General features: G+C 44.1%; 1 protein-coding gene across 10 annotated transcripts in view; it reads right to left on the bottom strand.

Annotated features, from left to right (window-relative positions):
• Nucleotides 1–17293, bottom strand: part of Sgms1 (sphingomyelin synthase 1) — a 267159-nt gene that overhangs the window by 229579 nt on the left and 20287 nt on the right. The window lies entirely within an intron of this gene.

Raw genomic sequence — 17293 nt, forward strand, 5'->3', positions numbered from 1 at the left:
GATATAGAGTGACATTCTGCCACATGTATACACATGTATACATCAAGTAACTATAACTACAAACAGCTAGTTAACATATCCATTACTTCACGTCCTTAATTACCTTCTCTTATTGTTTGTTTTGAGCCATGTCTGAATACATAGCCGAGGCTGGCTCATTCCTCTGGACCCTCCCAGCCTGTATGCAGAATGCCAGGGTTATAGGTACCAGCCACCCACGCTTGGCTATTAGTTATTAATTATGGCCATCATGCCCATCCTTCAGGCTTTCTGAATATCAGTGCCATGGTGAGTTTCTCTTCATATGAAACCATTTCTAGATGGTGTCATGGCCCAAACATTCTGAACTCAGAACAAGTTCAGAAAAGACCGAGCTGTAAAGACCTGGGCCTCCTTCTGACCTTGAATTTCTGAGATCATACATGTCATTTTTTGGGTTTTTTTTTTTTTTTTTTTTTTACAATCAAAAACCACAGTGAAACTGCAGGTCTTCCTCAGATCCTCTGAGGCAAAGCTAGCCGGACTTGGCCTATCCTAAGTCCAACCATGTGCTCCCCAGACAGGCTGCTGGGTATGACCTAAGTGTTACCACAGGTCTTCTGTGTCGGGGGTTCCTAACCCACCCAATCGTCCCCTACAATTCCCAGTGAGTTTACCAACTTCTCTCTAGAGAAAGTGGCTAAGAGCCAAAGAAGGTGTCTAACAACGATACTCAAGTAGAAAGTAATGGGAATTAAATCCCTATTTAAGTCTTTGGACTTCTGAACCCGAGTCTGTCTCACTACGGTTCGCTCTGCCCCAGGGATGATGATGGTCTTCTGAAAAGCAGCCCGGAGCCAAAGGGTCAAGCAACGCTCCCACCTAAGGGATGGCGCGGGGGTGTGCGCCAACGTGTTTCCTAAGAGAAGACATCCACAGTCATGTTTAATAGTACCATTAGTCCTGTAATCACCACAATTACTATAATCACTGCTAATAATTATACTTCCTTGTAGACACAATAACCTTCGTGTATTTTTGGCATTTTATACATATAATTCATTTTCCTCCCTTTTCTCCAGAGTCTGCCTAACTGAAGTAAACAGCAAGCGTCACGTGGAACACTGGTCACTTTCGTCTTTGCCACAATCAAGGGAAGCCATTGCTGGTGGACTCTCCTTTCCACCCAAGGGAACCGACAGTGCAATATAGCAGAGCACAGGCTCAGCGCACAAGTGAAGCCCAGAAGCAGAGGGGAGACACAAACTCTCCGTGCACTGATGGCAAGGACCTCTCTGCTAAGCAGATGTCTGCGCACAGAGGCTGAAGGGGTGAAGCTTAACTGGTGAGCGAAGCCCGAGGAGGGAGAGCTAGTGCGCGAGCAGTCCTGTCTTCTTCACTAGTTAGCTTAAACAGTGAGAAACACTCTCCCAGCCTCTTCTTCACCTGAAGCTTGGACTGCCTTCCAGAGATGTTGGGGTTCACAAAGGAGACTCACTAACTGGGGCACTTGGACCCCCAAAATACTCTAAGCAGCCGCTTCTACAGCCACTCAAAACTAAGGGGGAAATACATAAGGTAGTTTCTAGAAACCTTGATTTTATTTTTGGGGGGTGGGGGTGGGGGGGTTCGAGATAGGGTTTCTCTGTGTAGCCCTGGCTGTCCTGGAACTCACTTTGTAGACCAGGCTGGCCTCGAACTCAGAAATCCGCCTGCCTCTGCCTCCCAAGTGCTGGGATTAAAGGCATGCACCACCATGCCCGGCTTAGAAACCTTGATCTTAAAGATTTTGTTGGTTGAAAGTTAAGCAAATAAGTTAACAACTTGAAAGTTGTTAACATTAAAATAAGAAAGAGATTGCCACTGATACTTAAATTCTTAAGGAAAAAAAAATCCCATTTTGACTTCATGGAATGTAACTTCATAATTATCTGTGTTCTGAAGACATCTCTTCAAAACCAGAAGTCACAGATTTTTGCCAGACGTAGAGGCAGACAAAATGAAATCTAGAGACCTGTAATCCCATCTCTATCTCCCAACCTGACAACAGGTGTCAATGAAGTCCAATCCCCCCCCACCCCCATCCTTCCCACCCACTGCCCCACTACAGGCACAAGCTCATTAGGCAGGCTCACCCACGCAGGAGCTGCACTTCACACTGGAGACATTTTCCACCCTATACTGACTGGTGAGACATTTTCATTTAAAGTGATAATTGTACGATTAGTATATAAAAATAAACATCTCCAGATGGTGATGGTGCAGGTCTTTAATTCCAACACTAGGGAGGCAGAGGCAGGCAGATCTCTGAGTTTGAGGCCAACCTGGTCTACAGAGTGAGTTCCAGGACAGTCAAAGGCTACATACATAGAGAGAGCCTGTCTCAAAAAATCCAAAATAAATAAATAATCATCAATTTAGTTTTGTCTCTAAAAAGTTATTATTCTGAAATATGTTTAAAATAGAGAAATTGTGGAAGCCAGCCTCCAAAATGGCGGCCAATGGTCCCTGCTTCCCAGCACCGCTGGACTTCATCTCCTTCCATGCTGAGTAACACTTCTGTGCACAAATGCCACAACACTGGGGGAGTGCCAGAGAAATATTTCAAATGTTATATGAAGACTCTGCAGCTCATATCTTATTCTGTTGTTGAAGGGGAGCTGTTTGCCAGGACATGAAGACACTCAATAAGTGCTTCAAGAGCAGGGCATACAGCTCGTAAAACACTTGCCATGCAAGCATGAAGACCTGAGTTCAAATCTCCAGATTCCATGTAATAAAGCCAGAAGCAGCAGGCATGACTGCCATCCCAGCGATCCTAGGTAAGAGGAGTGACACAGAAAGGAGAGTCCCTGCAAGATCACAAGCCACTGACCAATGACTAGTCGAGGCACAGCAGTGAACAATGAGAAAGAGACCCAGCCCCTGGAAGGTGAGGACACATATGGATTGTCCTTTGATATGTTCTCTCTTCCTCTCTCCTCCTCCTCCTCCTCCTCCTCCTCTTCTTCTCTCTCTTTCTCTCTCTCTCTCCCCCTCCCCCTCCCCCTCCCCCCTCCCGCTCCCGCTCTCTCTCTCTCTCTCTCACACACACACACACACACCAACAAAAAGAAGTTCTGCAGAGAGGGACGCATTTTTGGTAAAATATACTTCCTCAAACAGTAAAAACAACCACGCATGTGTGCCATCTTAGAAACACATCTCTTAGCACTAGGTGGTTGCACTGCAACTCCGCAAGACCCCAGTCAAAACCATCCAGCTAACCCGTTCCCACACTCCTGACCCCCACATGGGAGCTGTGAGATCACACTCGGGGTTCAGTGAAAGTTCCAATGTAACTGTCATGCAATGATGAGCACTGAAATCGAACACATATGATGTAGGCCTCTGTTTGGGAGGCCATGTATGCACTTGCTGACCGCATTTTCTCCGCTCGTTCTTCAGCACCTCCCCAACACAAAGACATATCACTAGACTGAGTTTTGAACCAATCATTCCTTTGTTTCTCTCTATGGTCTCACCACATACGTATTCTCAATATGCCACTGTATTGTGCCTAAGTTAAGCCCAATGTAAAGGAAGCACACTGTATATTTTCTCCTGAGACTTCCTCTTCTTTAAGATCTGATGCTGAGATTCATCCCTATTGAGTCACGTGGCTACGCCTCATTCCCTTTTTTTCCCCCCACCATTCCACATTTTTCATTGTGTGAAGAGGCTCACAATTCCCAGTTCTATTCTACTGCTGAGGATCTTGGGAGTTTTCAATTTCCAGCTGTTGTGAATAATGCTGCCATAATATTCTGGCACTTGTCCCCTGGTACCTCCGGCAAGTTTCTGCAGGCTCTTCCCAGGGAAAGATGGCAAGGCTAGGGGCCTGCACAAGTTCACTCCTCTAAGCAAAGCCAAATTGTTTTCCAAAGTGTTTGTGTACAGTGGACTCTAGCTGCCTTTCCACAGGCTCGCTCTAAGAGGCATGCTTGTTTTGCTAATTGCAGGGAAAGCTTTCAACCAACAAAGAGGAAAGCTTTCCTTGTGGCCATAACACTGCTGCAAATAGACAGTACTCCACAGCAGTGACCCAGACAGATGGAGCATATTAGTCACAGGACACTGTAGACTTGAGAAGGATGATGGAGACGAGCCAGTACCACGCACTGAGCATGGGGGTAAGGCCGCTTCTAGACACAGGGTAATTGCAGAGTCTGTTTCTTTCTGATGGATTCAGTGAGGCCCTACCTTATTTCTGTTATGATAAAGGGGTGGGGGAGGTTGAACTTGCTCACAGCCAAACTCAAAACTAAAGCAGAGGAACCAATAGCCTCTACCAAACAGTTCTTCTACCAGAGAACAGCCTTTGTTTTTCCCCTTTCACCTGTAAGATGGAACTATTGTTATACTGCAACTAAGTTTTCCTTTTAGTGCTTCTATTTAAAATTAAATATTTTCTATAAAATGATGTCCTCTGCAGAGTTAGTTAATCCAATTTCTAAGGTGGAAATGGTAACTTCATATACAATCTGCATTTCTAGTAAAAATAAGATCACAGACCTTTCGGCATTAAATACAAATAATGAGAAACTCTACCCTGGGTGATGGTGGTGCACACCTTTAATCCCAGCACGTGGGAGGTAGACGCAGGCAGATCTCTGAGTTCAAGGCCAACTTGTTCTACAGAGCTAGTTCCAGAACAGCCAGGGAAACCCTGTCTCAGCACCCTTCCATGCATCTCCTCCCAAAAAAAGTTCCTGCAATTGGGCAGGAAAGTATTTTTATACAAGCCAAAAAGTCTCAGAAAGACAGAACTAAAATGTTACCTAATGAAATCATTTGAATTCAATCTCTCAATAATTTGTATTTATGTCTTTAAAAATCATTTATCTTGGAGCTAGAGAGATGGCTTGGCAGCTAAGAGCACTGGCTTCTTCCGGATAACCTAGGTTCAATTCCAAGAACCCACAGAGAGGTTTACAACTGACTGTAACTTCATCTACATTATTTCTAGTTCTTCCCACGTGGTTAGGAGGAGCATAGCCATTTTGTCCTTGAAGAAATTTTAAGCTGAGATTCTAAGAAAGTTGGCCAGAATAACATAGGCTCTAAAAGAAGATGGCAGGGACAACACTTGAAACTTAGCCAGACGTTTAAAGTACATCTTCTTTCTAGAGTGGACTCTCTAGACCATCAGTTCTCAATCTTCCTAATGCTGCGACCCTTTAATATAGCTCCTCATGTTGGATGACGCCCCAATCATAAAATTATTGTTGTGGATACTTCATAACTGTAATTCTGCTAGTGTTATGAATTCCATCTGCAACCCTGGTGAAAGGGTCAACAACTCTCCCCCCCCCCAAAAGGGGGTTGAGACCCACAGGTTGAGAAACACTGTTGTAACTGATAAACTATCACCTGAGCTTGGAGCTGGGTAGGCAAGTGTTGACCTTGCCTGAGAATGGTCTCCATCAAGGACAAACACAGAGTTACGTGAAGAAGACCTGGTCCTCCTGGCAAGCAGAAGAGCCCAGCTCCAGTACCACATGGGTTTATCCCATCAGGCAAATGTCCTCTAGCACACGAGATCTCCTACAAACTGCAGATATTTTATTTCAAAGGGCTATTGTAAGAATTAATGAGACCACCACACAACTGCATTTGACACATAGTAGGGCATCATACAGATACTTTTAACAGTGAAAGGTGAAGAGAGAAGATTCTCTGGCTACTAACAAATACAAAAGTGGATGCTCACAGCCATCCATTGGACAGAGTACAGGGTCCCTGATGAAGGAGCTAGAGAAAGGACCTAAGGAGCTGAAGGGGTTTGCAATCCCATAGGAGGAACAACAATACGAACTAACCAGTACCCCCAGAGCTCCCAGGGACTAAACCGCCAACCAAAGAAAACACATCGTGGAACTCATGGCTCTAGCTGCATACGTAGCAGAGGGTGGCCTAGTCGGGCATCAATGGGAGGAGAGGCCCTTGCTCCTGTGAAGGTTCTATGCCCCAGTATAGGGGAATGCCAGGGCCAGGAATCAGGAGTGGGTGAGTTGGTGAGTAGGGAGAACGATAAAGGGATAGGGCCTTTTCGGAGGGGAAACTAGGAAAGGGGATAATATTTGAAATGTAAATAAAGAAATATCTAATGATAAATAAATAAATAAATAAATAAATAAATAAATAAAATGGGGGGAAAAAGATTCTCTGGTTACTTAGTGGAAAAAGCAAGGAGCTGATTTTAGACAAAGCCTCATTCTTCACAATGAAGGACCTGATAAGATTTTGACAGCCATACACGTATCTAATGGTTCTTTACTAATACCAAGACTTCCTAGTTCTGGGGCTGGAGAGATGTTTTTGCTGGGGGGGGGGGGGAGTTCTTGCTGCTCTTAATTCAAAGTAGAGGAATTAGGTTCCCAGGCCCCACATGGAAGCCTCCCAACGGCTTGTAAACTCCAGCTCTAGATCTAATGTGCCCTTCTTGCCTCTATAGACATCTGCACACACATGCCTATACACACAAACACACATAGACACAGAGACCGACACCCACAAATAATAATCAATAAAGTCTTCAAAAGAGAAAGGATGTCCTCATTCGGTACTCCCCTAAACAGAATAACCCTGCCAACTAGATCAACCTTTTAGAGCATTAGTAAGCATTACACATTTTTATACAAACATTGGAACTGAAAGGACTCAAAGTGAAACATTTGGCTCATTTTTAACTTTTCTAGATCAAAGAAGTCTTAATCACTCATTTAAAATAGCAGCTTTTTTTTTTTTTTAAACCATATTTTGTTTCCTGAAAATCATCCTAAACTATCTGGCCAATGAGGAGCCACTCTTGATTAAGCAACCATTACAGTGAATGGCAAAATGGACTCTGGCAACACTGGATAAACCACTGTTCAAGGAGGTGAGCTCAGCTCCTAGTAGCACCCCTGTGCTGTACGTAAGAGGTATTTTACATATGAAATGTGAACTTTGGAACAGAGTGTCCATGTTAGTGCCTAGGAGTCACCATGGTAACGGATTGTGTTAGCAAGCTGAGGAAGAGCAGAGCGGCAGTAGCAGCTCTGAGATTCGGATTGTAGCTCTGCACTGCAAAACAGAGTGCTCCAATCGCTCCCGAGCCACGAGCCACCGAGGCTGGTCTGAGAAAGCCTGAGCCACGTGTTTGCTCTGGTATCTGACACAGAGGGAGCAAATGCTACCAAGGGGCCATTTTTCAACGCAGATAACGAGGAGGAAGAGAAACTACCTCAGATTTTACCTTTGATGAGTATGAAGTGCCCCTCCTTGTCTTTTTTGATAACTCTGGGTTGGAAGTCAATTTTATTCGATATTAGAATGGCTACTCCAGCTTGTTTCTTCGGACCATTTGCTTGGAAAATTGTTTTCCAGCCTTTTACTCTGAGGTAGTGTCTGTCTTTATCCCTGAGGTGGGTTTCCTGTAAGCAGCAAAATGTTGGGTCCTGTTTGTGTAGCCAGTCTGTTAGTCTATGTCTTTTTATTGGGGAATTGAGTCTATTGATGTGAAGAGAAATCAAAGAAAAGTTATTGTTGCTTCCTGTCATTTTTGTTTAAAAAAAAGAAAAGAACCTACCTCAGAACAGTGTGAGCTGTGTGAAGAGAACAGAGGTGGCCAATGCTCACGTTCTCTCTGTATCACAAGTCGTTTTGCTCCACACATGCCTGTGCTGGCCCATTAAAGAATACATTTGTATTTGTCTCTTCTGAGAGATCTGTAACACAGATCCCTACTTCACAGATAAAGAAACTGACTTTCATAGGTTAAAAATGACGTGTCCAAAGTCAGTTACAGTAATGTAACTGGCTCAGACCATATTGTAGGTTCTCAGATGTCTCCCAAGCGTAGCCTCCTCAGCTCATAAACCTGAAGCCACTACTAATGCCCTATGGGTTTCATAAAACAAAAATGAGATTGTACATGCACACATAGAAACACACAAGCATACAGTCATATGTCTGTGTGTCGAGTCTCCCCTCACCCCCTTCCTCTCCTTATTCCTTGATCTTTAGAATATGCAGGGATAGGTTGGCAGCTATGTTACCATAAATAGTATGGTATAAGAAACACCTGGAAGAGGATTACAATAATGACAGTGACAACAGAAAATATGAGCAGAAGATATATAAGCAACAAATGTCCAATACCACTATTAGGGAATGCAAATCAAAATCACAGTGATGTACCAATCAGATACACGCAATGATCCACACCAGTCAGAAGGGCTGCTCTTGTTCCTATAACCAAAAGCTTGTAAGCATCAACTGTAAGAGGGGAAGGACTTATTTGGGCTCACACTTTGAGGGTACACACAGTCCATAGTGAGGAAGGCATGATGGGAGAAGTGGCTGTGCTAGCGGTTACAGGCTACTTACTCACTTCCATATGGACCAGAAAGCAGAGATAAGACAAAGAGCAGAGCTGGGCTACAAAGCTCAGCCCCTCCCCATGCCCCAAGCCTGGACTCCACTTCTACAACAGCACCGCCCATCAGCTGGGGACCAAATGTTCAACCACGAGAACCTGTGGCTATATCTGCATCATAATATTCTGCTCCTGGCCCCCACAGACTCAGAGCCATGGCATAATGCTTTAAACAAGCATTTAAGTCCAACTTCAAAGGTCCCTATCATCTTCTTTTAATTAATGAAATCAATTGAACATGTACAAGTGTTTTGCTTGCAGGTTTGTCTGTCCCCCCCATGTGTATGCCTGGTACCCAAGAAGGCCAGAAGAAGGTGTCAGACCCCCTGGAACTGGAATTACAAAGTGTTCTGAGCTGCCACATGGGTGCCAAGGTTCAAATCTAGGTTCCCTGCAAGAACAGCTACTGCTTTTAACTGCTGAGCCAACTCTCCAGCCCATCCCTATAGTTTTATCAGTTTCCACAAGGTTCAAAGTCCAAAGTCTGTTCTGAGACTTAAGATAATTCCTCAAATGTGTGGCCCTCAGGACAGCCATTTTCCAGCAGGATCCTCTGACGGCTCTGTCTTTTAAGGCAGTAGCTTTCCAGCTCAATTTGTACTGCAGCACCCTGAAACTCTGATAAGAGAGGTTTTACTCTCAAGTGACCTTTCCTATGGTCACAGTGCAAAACCCAGGTTCCTCCTTAATGACACTAATTTCTTTAACAATTACAGCCATGTTGTCTGCACCACATCCTCTCTTCAACTTTAGCTAGGTTCACATCCCTCTCCCTCCCAGACTACATGTTTCCTGTTTCTATTCTGTCTTCTGCTCTCTTGCACACTTTAAATCTCAGTAAATGCAGTGTGCAATAACCACAATGCAATCTATCATTTTCTCTTGAAATCCCCTCTGCCAAACAGTCCATCATTTTTTGCTTCAATTTCACTCAAGCTTTCAGGACAGATTCTTTGTCAAATCGAACATCAACGGCCTCTAGCAGGCAGCTCCAGATACGAGTCCTTGCTTCCCTTCAGAAGGTCTTGAGTAAGCTCTGCTCATAAAACTCGTGGGTTTGTCAATCCCACGGCCACAATCCTCCAATTCCTTCTTCACCGATCCCAAAGACCTGACCACAAGATGCGGTTTGTCACAGCCATGGCGCCTTTGCGCTCACGCACTTCCATTAAGAGAAGCATCTGTTTCTTCTATGATGTCCTTTATGATAAACCAGCAAACCTAAGTGTTTCCCTGCGTTAATGTGCAAATGAGTGACACCTGAGAGGGGTCGGGGGGCTAGCAAGGCCTGGTGCAGAACTAGTCAGTTAGAAACACGGGCAAAGGAACCTGAAATGGGAGCCAGTCTTGTGGGGCTGAGTCCTTAAGCTATGGTAGCTGCAGCATCTTCGTAGCTGTGCAATGCTGGAGAACTGCCTGCCACGCATCTGCTGCCAGAAGACACACATGGAGTGGTATGGAAGAGAAAGTGTGTGTAGGTGAGGGGAAAGGGCCAGGTGGTGAGGGGCTTCATAAGGAAACTCTGTACCACCACCACCACCACCACCACCACCACCACCACCACCACCACCAAAAAACAAAAAAGTCTATTTACAAACTATCCGGATTAAAGTACAGATTTCTTCTTCCGGCTGTGTGACTTACTAGAAGCACGGGGTGAAGAGCTTCCAGGTGACTGAGCACAGCCTAGGGCAGTGGTTCTCAATCTGAGGAAAGTGAACCCTTTGGGTTTAAACAACCCTTTCCCAAGAGTTGCCTAAGAACACTCGAAAACACAGATGTTTGCACCACAATTCATAACAGCAGTAAAACTGCAGATATGAAGTAGCAATAAATTTTTTTTACAGTTGGGGGAATCACCATAACGTGAAGAACCGCATTAAAGGGTGGAGGCGTTAGGAAGGCTGATAACCACTTGCCTGGGGGCTTGTGGAAGCTTCCATATATAGGCATGGCTGGTTAAAGCATTTGGCACTCTAGCTTTGGCCCCTCTGGGTTTGTTTGAATGTCCATTGGCTCAGCTGTTTGAACACCTGGTCCCCAGTTGGTGGCACTGTATGGGTAGGTTTAGGAGATGTGGCCTTGCTAGAGGAAGGATGTCACTAGTGTTATGCCCTGAGGTTTCAAAGACATGCACTACTCCTAGTTGATACTCTAATTCCCACCTGAGATTTAAGATGTGAGCCCTTAGCTGCTCCCAGCTGCCAGGCCTGCCTGCTGCCTGCCTCATTTCCCAGCCATGATGGCAATGAACTCTCATCTCTCTGGAATAGTAAGCTCTGAGAAACCCTTCCTTCTATACACTGCCTTGTGTGTGGTGTTTCATCACAACAGAAAAGTAAGACACCCTCTAGTTTTACTTTGCCTACTCTGGAAACCAGCTCGCATCCTCCATGACCTAGGAACCCCAGCCACCAGCCACTCCTCTCACTGCAGATTCTGTCTTTCGGGCAGCCACATGCTAGAAACTATGGAAAGAACCCACATACTTCTTATCATATCACAATATGACAGTCAGTCTCCTGAATATCAGTTTTCAGTTAATGTGTTAATTAGCCATTAGTTAGGACCTAGTGCTACCTGCCATGTGTAAGAACGGCCCAATACCTCTGTTCTCTGGCCAGTATCTTCTCTTGATCCTCCTCTGGGCAAACAGTGCAGGCAGCTCTCATCCACAAAGTTTTGATCTCTACAAATCCTCTTCCAACTGCTTAGCTTTGGATCAGCTGTCCTGTCTGCCCTGGAACCTGCCCCATCTCTTTTTCTCAAATCTCATCCCAATGGTGACTTCAGACAACCAGCCAGCCAGATATCCTATGTTTCTGCAGATACACAAAGAATGTTCTAGTTTCTATACAGTTCCTTTTTATTTCCTCCTCTTTCTCAAGGCAGGGCCTCGTGTAGCCCAGGCCAGCCTCAAACTCACTATGTATTGGGCATGACCTTGAATTCCCCATCTTCCTGTCTTCACATCCAGGTGCTGAATTACAAGGTGAGCCCCACAGCAGTCCGTAATAGCTACCTCTGATCTCACCTTTCCTATCTTGGATCATGGCACTGAAATGCATTCCTTGAGGGTAGTTCTTATTAGGGGTCATTAGTGTCACTGTTGGAACCTAGCATGTTGCTGTGCAACAGCTGTCTGAGTTGGGATTACATCTCAGGAAAGAAAGGAAAAGGCGGCAGAACTATAAACACTATAAAGAGTTTACTTCGAGCCTGACACTCACTGGGCACTGTCTTAAGTATTGAGCAGTGACCAGACAGCAAGTTCTCTGTTCTCAGTTACTTTTCTGTTGTTGTGATGAAACAACATGACAAGGGCAACTTATAAAAGAGTGTTTAATTGGACTCACGGTTCTAGAGCGTTTGAGTCCATGATGCGGAGCAATGGCATCATGGCTGGAATAGCTGAGAGGTCATTATCTCAAGCCTCAGGCTGAAGGAAGAGAGAGCTCACTGAAAATGGTGTGAGTCTTTTGAAATGTCAAAGCCCTCTCCCAGCGACACACCTCCTCCAACAAGGCTACACCTCCTAATCCTTCTAGAACTGTTCCACCACCAAGAACCAAATGTTCAAACACATGAGCCTATGGATGCAACTCTCACTCAAACCACTGCAGTCTCTCAGCTTATAACCTTGTAAAAATGAAAATATAATATTCTTGTGAAAATTATATACACACACAATAAATACTGTGTGTGTGTGTGTGTGTGTGTGTGTGTGTAAGTATGTAAAGTAAACACATCCAAATACTCATCGATAAAACTGGGTTCAGATGTTTGTTCAATGCACTTTAGGCCCTATTTTTCTCAACATCTAATATATTTTAAAGATGAAAAATAGTCTTTAGTGAGAAAAAATGAAATGTAAAGTGTCTGCTCTCTGGGGGGGGGGGGTCTTGCCAAGCTAACTCATTTCCAAGAATTCTGGATAGAGAAATCTTTACTGTAATCTACTTTTTAACATAATGCTTCACGCAGAAAAAGCAATCAGATGAGAGAGTTTGGGAGGGGTGTGTGGAAACGAACAGGTCCAGCCAACAGAATTCAACTGAATAACAAGAGGAGGTTCTCAAGGGCTGGGGAGATTGTTCAGGGGTTAGGATCGGGTGCTGTTCTTGCAAAGGACATGGTCGCATTTCCCTGCAACCATATCAAGCAGCTCACAGCTGCCTATCACTCTAGCCCGAGGGTATCAGTCACCTCTGGCCTCAAGTGCACCAGCCCTTACTTGTATACACACCAACACACACCTATGTATACATAAGTAAATATAAATGTTTTGTAAAAGACGAAGGTCATCTCAGTGGAGCTAAGCAGTCTCCATCTCTATCTCCACGTCCTCTTAAACAGTAATGGAAGGCAACAGAAGTGTGACGACATTCTCATGTACTTTTGCCTCAGGAGACCTCAAGGTGCACAGTGCCCTGGTCCTACAGACCAGATTCCGCAGTAAACCTGTAGGCCGGCATTAGCCCCTTCAAAGATGAGATTCCTGTTCAAGACCTCAAACCATTTGCTCATCGTCTGCAGACGTTGCTAAGCATCCACTGCTGGTGACTGACAGGGCTGGCATCCAATCCCATCTAAGTGCCAACACCTCGGTTTTGCTTTCTTTACACCCTAACACATCCCTCCCACTGTCTGACATTTCTCTCTCTTGGTTCTCATCCACTTCTGAGCTCTACAAATGACTGAACCTCATCAAGAAAGAAATCTCTAGCAGGGAGCTGTATAAATTGAAAAAAAAAAAAACCCAAGAAATTAGTCCTGAGATAAACAATGTAAAGGTTGGTACTTCCAAATGTTAACTCGGGGCAATAGAAACAAAACTGAGAGATGCTGAGGTTGCAGCGGCTAAGTGGTGGAAGGAAAGCCTGCCACACACAAAGTCCTGGGTTCGATTCCCAGAACCATGCACAAAGAAGGAAGGGACAGGGACGTTTAGAGGATAAAGAACTGAAGAAGCTAAAAGCACTGTAGTTGTCAAAGATGTCCTGGTTTCTGGATTTGCTTGGTTTTTCTCTTTAGCAGTACTAGAGATGGCACCCAGGGCCTAGCACATGCTGGACAAGGGCTCCAAAATTATTCTTCTTTTATTTTTAATTTGACACCCAAAACATTTGAAAGGACACTAATAGTATGATTAGCAACAAAATGTGAGAAAATTAAAAATAAGAGTTCTCTTTAATTTTGTCTGTTTCTGTGAACTGCATACAGTCTTACTGGGTAACCGGAACTGCATACAGTCTTACTGGGTAACCTCAAACTGGTCTGATCCTCCTGTCTCAGCCTCCCAACTTCTGGAATTCCAAGTGTGTACAGTCAGGTCCAGCTGAAGCGTGTTTGTTTTATTTTTGGCTCTCAAACTGGCAGTCCTGTGTTGGCTAGGCTCTACCACTGAATGATATGTTCCACCAAAAAAAAAAAAGAAAGGACCTCTCCAGTACTGTTTATTTTTCAACACTTGTTACTGTGAAAGTGTGCAAAAACTCTGTCTTCTATATGAAGACAAAGAAGCAAGACATGGGTGAGCATATTGAAATGTTATTATTTACCAATTTTTTTTTAAAAAAATTAGGACTAGCCTAAAGCTTGAAATATATGCTACTGTTTATCCCAGTCGGAGTTGCATTAACTATTCTGGAAGTAAAATATAGAACAAGAAAATGGTAAGAAATGGATTTAATGTTCACATCAACATTTCTGACCTGCAGAGTTTATTCCCGAAATAGAGGCTTTGGCACAAAACAAAAAGCTCCGTGCTCTTCTCATGTTTCCCTCCCACCGAGTCGTAAGCTTAACAGCTAAGCTGTCCTAGCTCTCTGTCCTGGGCAGTAAGGACATGTTTTACTCAAAACCACGTGATCAGGCCAGGGGGCCAGCCAACCTATACCGAGAGCCTCAGGACAGTCAGAAGCCCTGTCTCAAAAAGCAACATGGACTACTCTTAGGAAACGCTATCCAAGCTGTCTTCTGACTTCTACACGTGCACATGTGCATTCATACGCAAAACACATTACCAGAGCCCTCTCTTCACCAGTAAGGCCAATGGTTCACAACCTGTGAGTTTCTACCCCTTTTGGGGGATCAAATGACCTTTCTCAGGGGTTGCCTAAGGCCACCTGAAAACACAGATATTTACATTACGATTCATAAGAGAAACAAGGTTACAGTTTTGAAGTAGCAATTAAATTAATTTTATGGTTGGGGGTCACCACAACATGAGGAACTGGGTTTAAGGTGTGCAGCGTGCAGAAGGTGAGGAGCCCTGACTTAGCCTTTCATGCTCCTGAAACCCCCACCCACAAGAAAGGGAATGGGTATACTCACACGAGTGTGTATTTGCCAACATATGCACATCACACTACACTGCAGCCTGCAGCCTGCATATACCAGGGTTGAGGGCTGAACAGTAGGAAACAGTCAAGAGGTACAACGCAGACAGAAGCATCAGAAGTAGGGCCTAAAACAAGGGTTATAATAAAGAGGCGACCACAACCAGAAGTGCTGAGCCTCGTACCCGGAGGGGAGAAGGGGGCATGAGGATGATCAGGACCGTCAAGGAGGAAGAGGAAGAGGAAGAGCCACTCAGCATGGCAGAACCAGAAGTAGTGTCAAAGATGGGAGCACAGCACAGGAGCACGAGGCCCTGAATTCCATTCCCAGCACTAAAATTAATTAACTCTGATTAATTTTCAACTCATTAATTAGTTAGAGTCAATGAGGTGATTCAGGCGGTAAAGCACTTCACAGGTCTCGTGACCCAGGCTGGATCCCCAGAACCTACATGGTAGAAGCAAACCAATCCCGCACCCCCACACAAGCTATCCTAGGACCTCTACATGCATATGTGCCCACACAAAATAAATCCTGAAAACGAAACAAATATGCGCCCGCGCACACACACACACATCATACAGCATGAAAATAGACCTTTAATATAAAAACACTATCCACAATGCTATTAGTAAACAGTAGGGGCCCTGTAAACAGAAAAAAAATGGAGAAAATGTCGGCAGCATAAACACGTACACTTGACTGACTGACATATTTTTCATGATGACAGGTAGCCACATTTGATTATTATCAAGCCTATAACAGTACAAAGCAACCTCTACCACAACAATGTTCCATACCCAAATACCTCCAGGAGAAAACTGGTCTCCCAGGAGTGCAGACACACGTGTGAGCACAGGTAAGACCAACATTTCTGCTCTGAGGGAGCCCCCAACCCCAACCCTCAGGACACAGGAACTGAGGATCAGCCTGGGACAGGATCCTTCCAGTTTCCATCTGCACCAGGGAGTTGATCCTGTGCTACAGTGCTCCAGACCCAAATACCTCTGAGAAAGAGCTGGTTTCCCAGGAGTATCGACACATCTGTGAGCACAGTACCACCAATTCTGCTCAAATTCCTGGCCCAAGAGGGACCAGCCCAGAGCCATCAGGACACAGGAACCAAGGAACAGCCAAAAACAGGATCCTTCTGGTTTCCATCTGTACCCAGGAGCTGACCCTGTGCCACAGCTCTCCATACTCAAATTCCTCCCTGAGAACTGGTCTCCCAGGAATACTGACACACAGGCCTGCAAGAGGGACAAGCCACAGTCAGAGACAGCGAGACCAGCTAACACCAGAGATAACCAGATGGCAAAAGGCAAGGGCAAGAACATAAGTAACAGAAACCAAGGCTACATGGCATCATCAGAAACCAGTTCTCCCAACACAGCAAGCCCTGGATACTCCAACACAACAGAAAAGCAAGACTCTGATTTAAAATCAAATCTCATGATGATGATAGAGGACTTTAAGAAGGACATAAATAACTCCCTTAAATAAATACAGGAGGACACAGGTAAACAGGTAGAAGACCTCAAAGAGGAAACACAAAAATCCCTTAAAGAATTACAGAGAAACACAACCAAACAGGTGATGGAATTGAACAAAACCATCCAAGATCTAAAAATGGAAATGGAAACAATAAAGAAATTACAAAGGGAGACAACCCTGAAGATAGAAAACCTAGGAAAGAGATCAGGAGTCATAGATGCAACAGAACCAACAGAATACAAGAGATAGAAGAGAGAATCTCAGGTGCAGAAGATAGCATAGAAAACATTGCCACAACAGTCAAAGAAAAGGCAATTTCAATTTTTTTTAGCTCCTAACCCAAAATATCCAGGAAATCCAAGACACAATGAGAAGACCAAACCTAAGGATAATAGGTATAGATGAGAATGAAGATTTTAAACTTAAAGGGCCAGTAAATATCTTCAACAAAATTATAGAAGAAAACTTCCCTAACCTAAAGAAATGCCCATGAACATACAAGAAGCCTACAGAACTCCAAATGGACTGGACCAGAAAAGAAATTCCTCCCATCACATAATAATCAAAACGCCAAATGCACTAAACAAAGAAAAAATATTAAAAGCATTAAGGGAAAAAAGTCAAGTAACATATTAAGGCAGGCCTATCAGAATTACACCAGACTTCTCACCAGAGACTATACTATGAAAGCTAGAAGATCCTGGCCAGATGTCATACAGACCCTAAGATAACACAAATGCCAGCCCAGGCTACTATGCCCAACAAAACTCTCAATTACCATAGATGGAGAAAACAAGATATTCCATGACAAAACCTAATTTACACAATATCTTTCCATAAATCCAGCCCTACAAAGGATAATAGATGGAAAACACCAACACAAGGAGGGGAAATACACCCTAGAAAAAGCAAGAAAGTAATCTTTCAACAAACTCAAAAGATTGCCACACAAACATAAAAATAACATTAAAAATAACAGAGAGCAACAATCACTATTCCTTAATATCTCTTAACATC

Source organism: Mus musculus, chromosome 19 (assembly GCF_000001635.26).
Source record: "Mus musculus strain C57BL/6J chromosome 19, GRCm38.p6 C57BL/6J".
In the NCBI taxonomy this organism is placed as follows: Eukaryota; Metazoa; Chordata; class Mammalia; order Rodentia; family Muridae; genus Mus; species Mus musculus.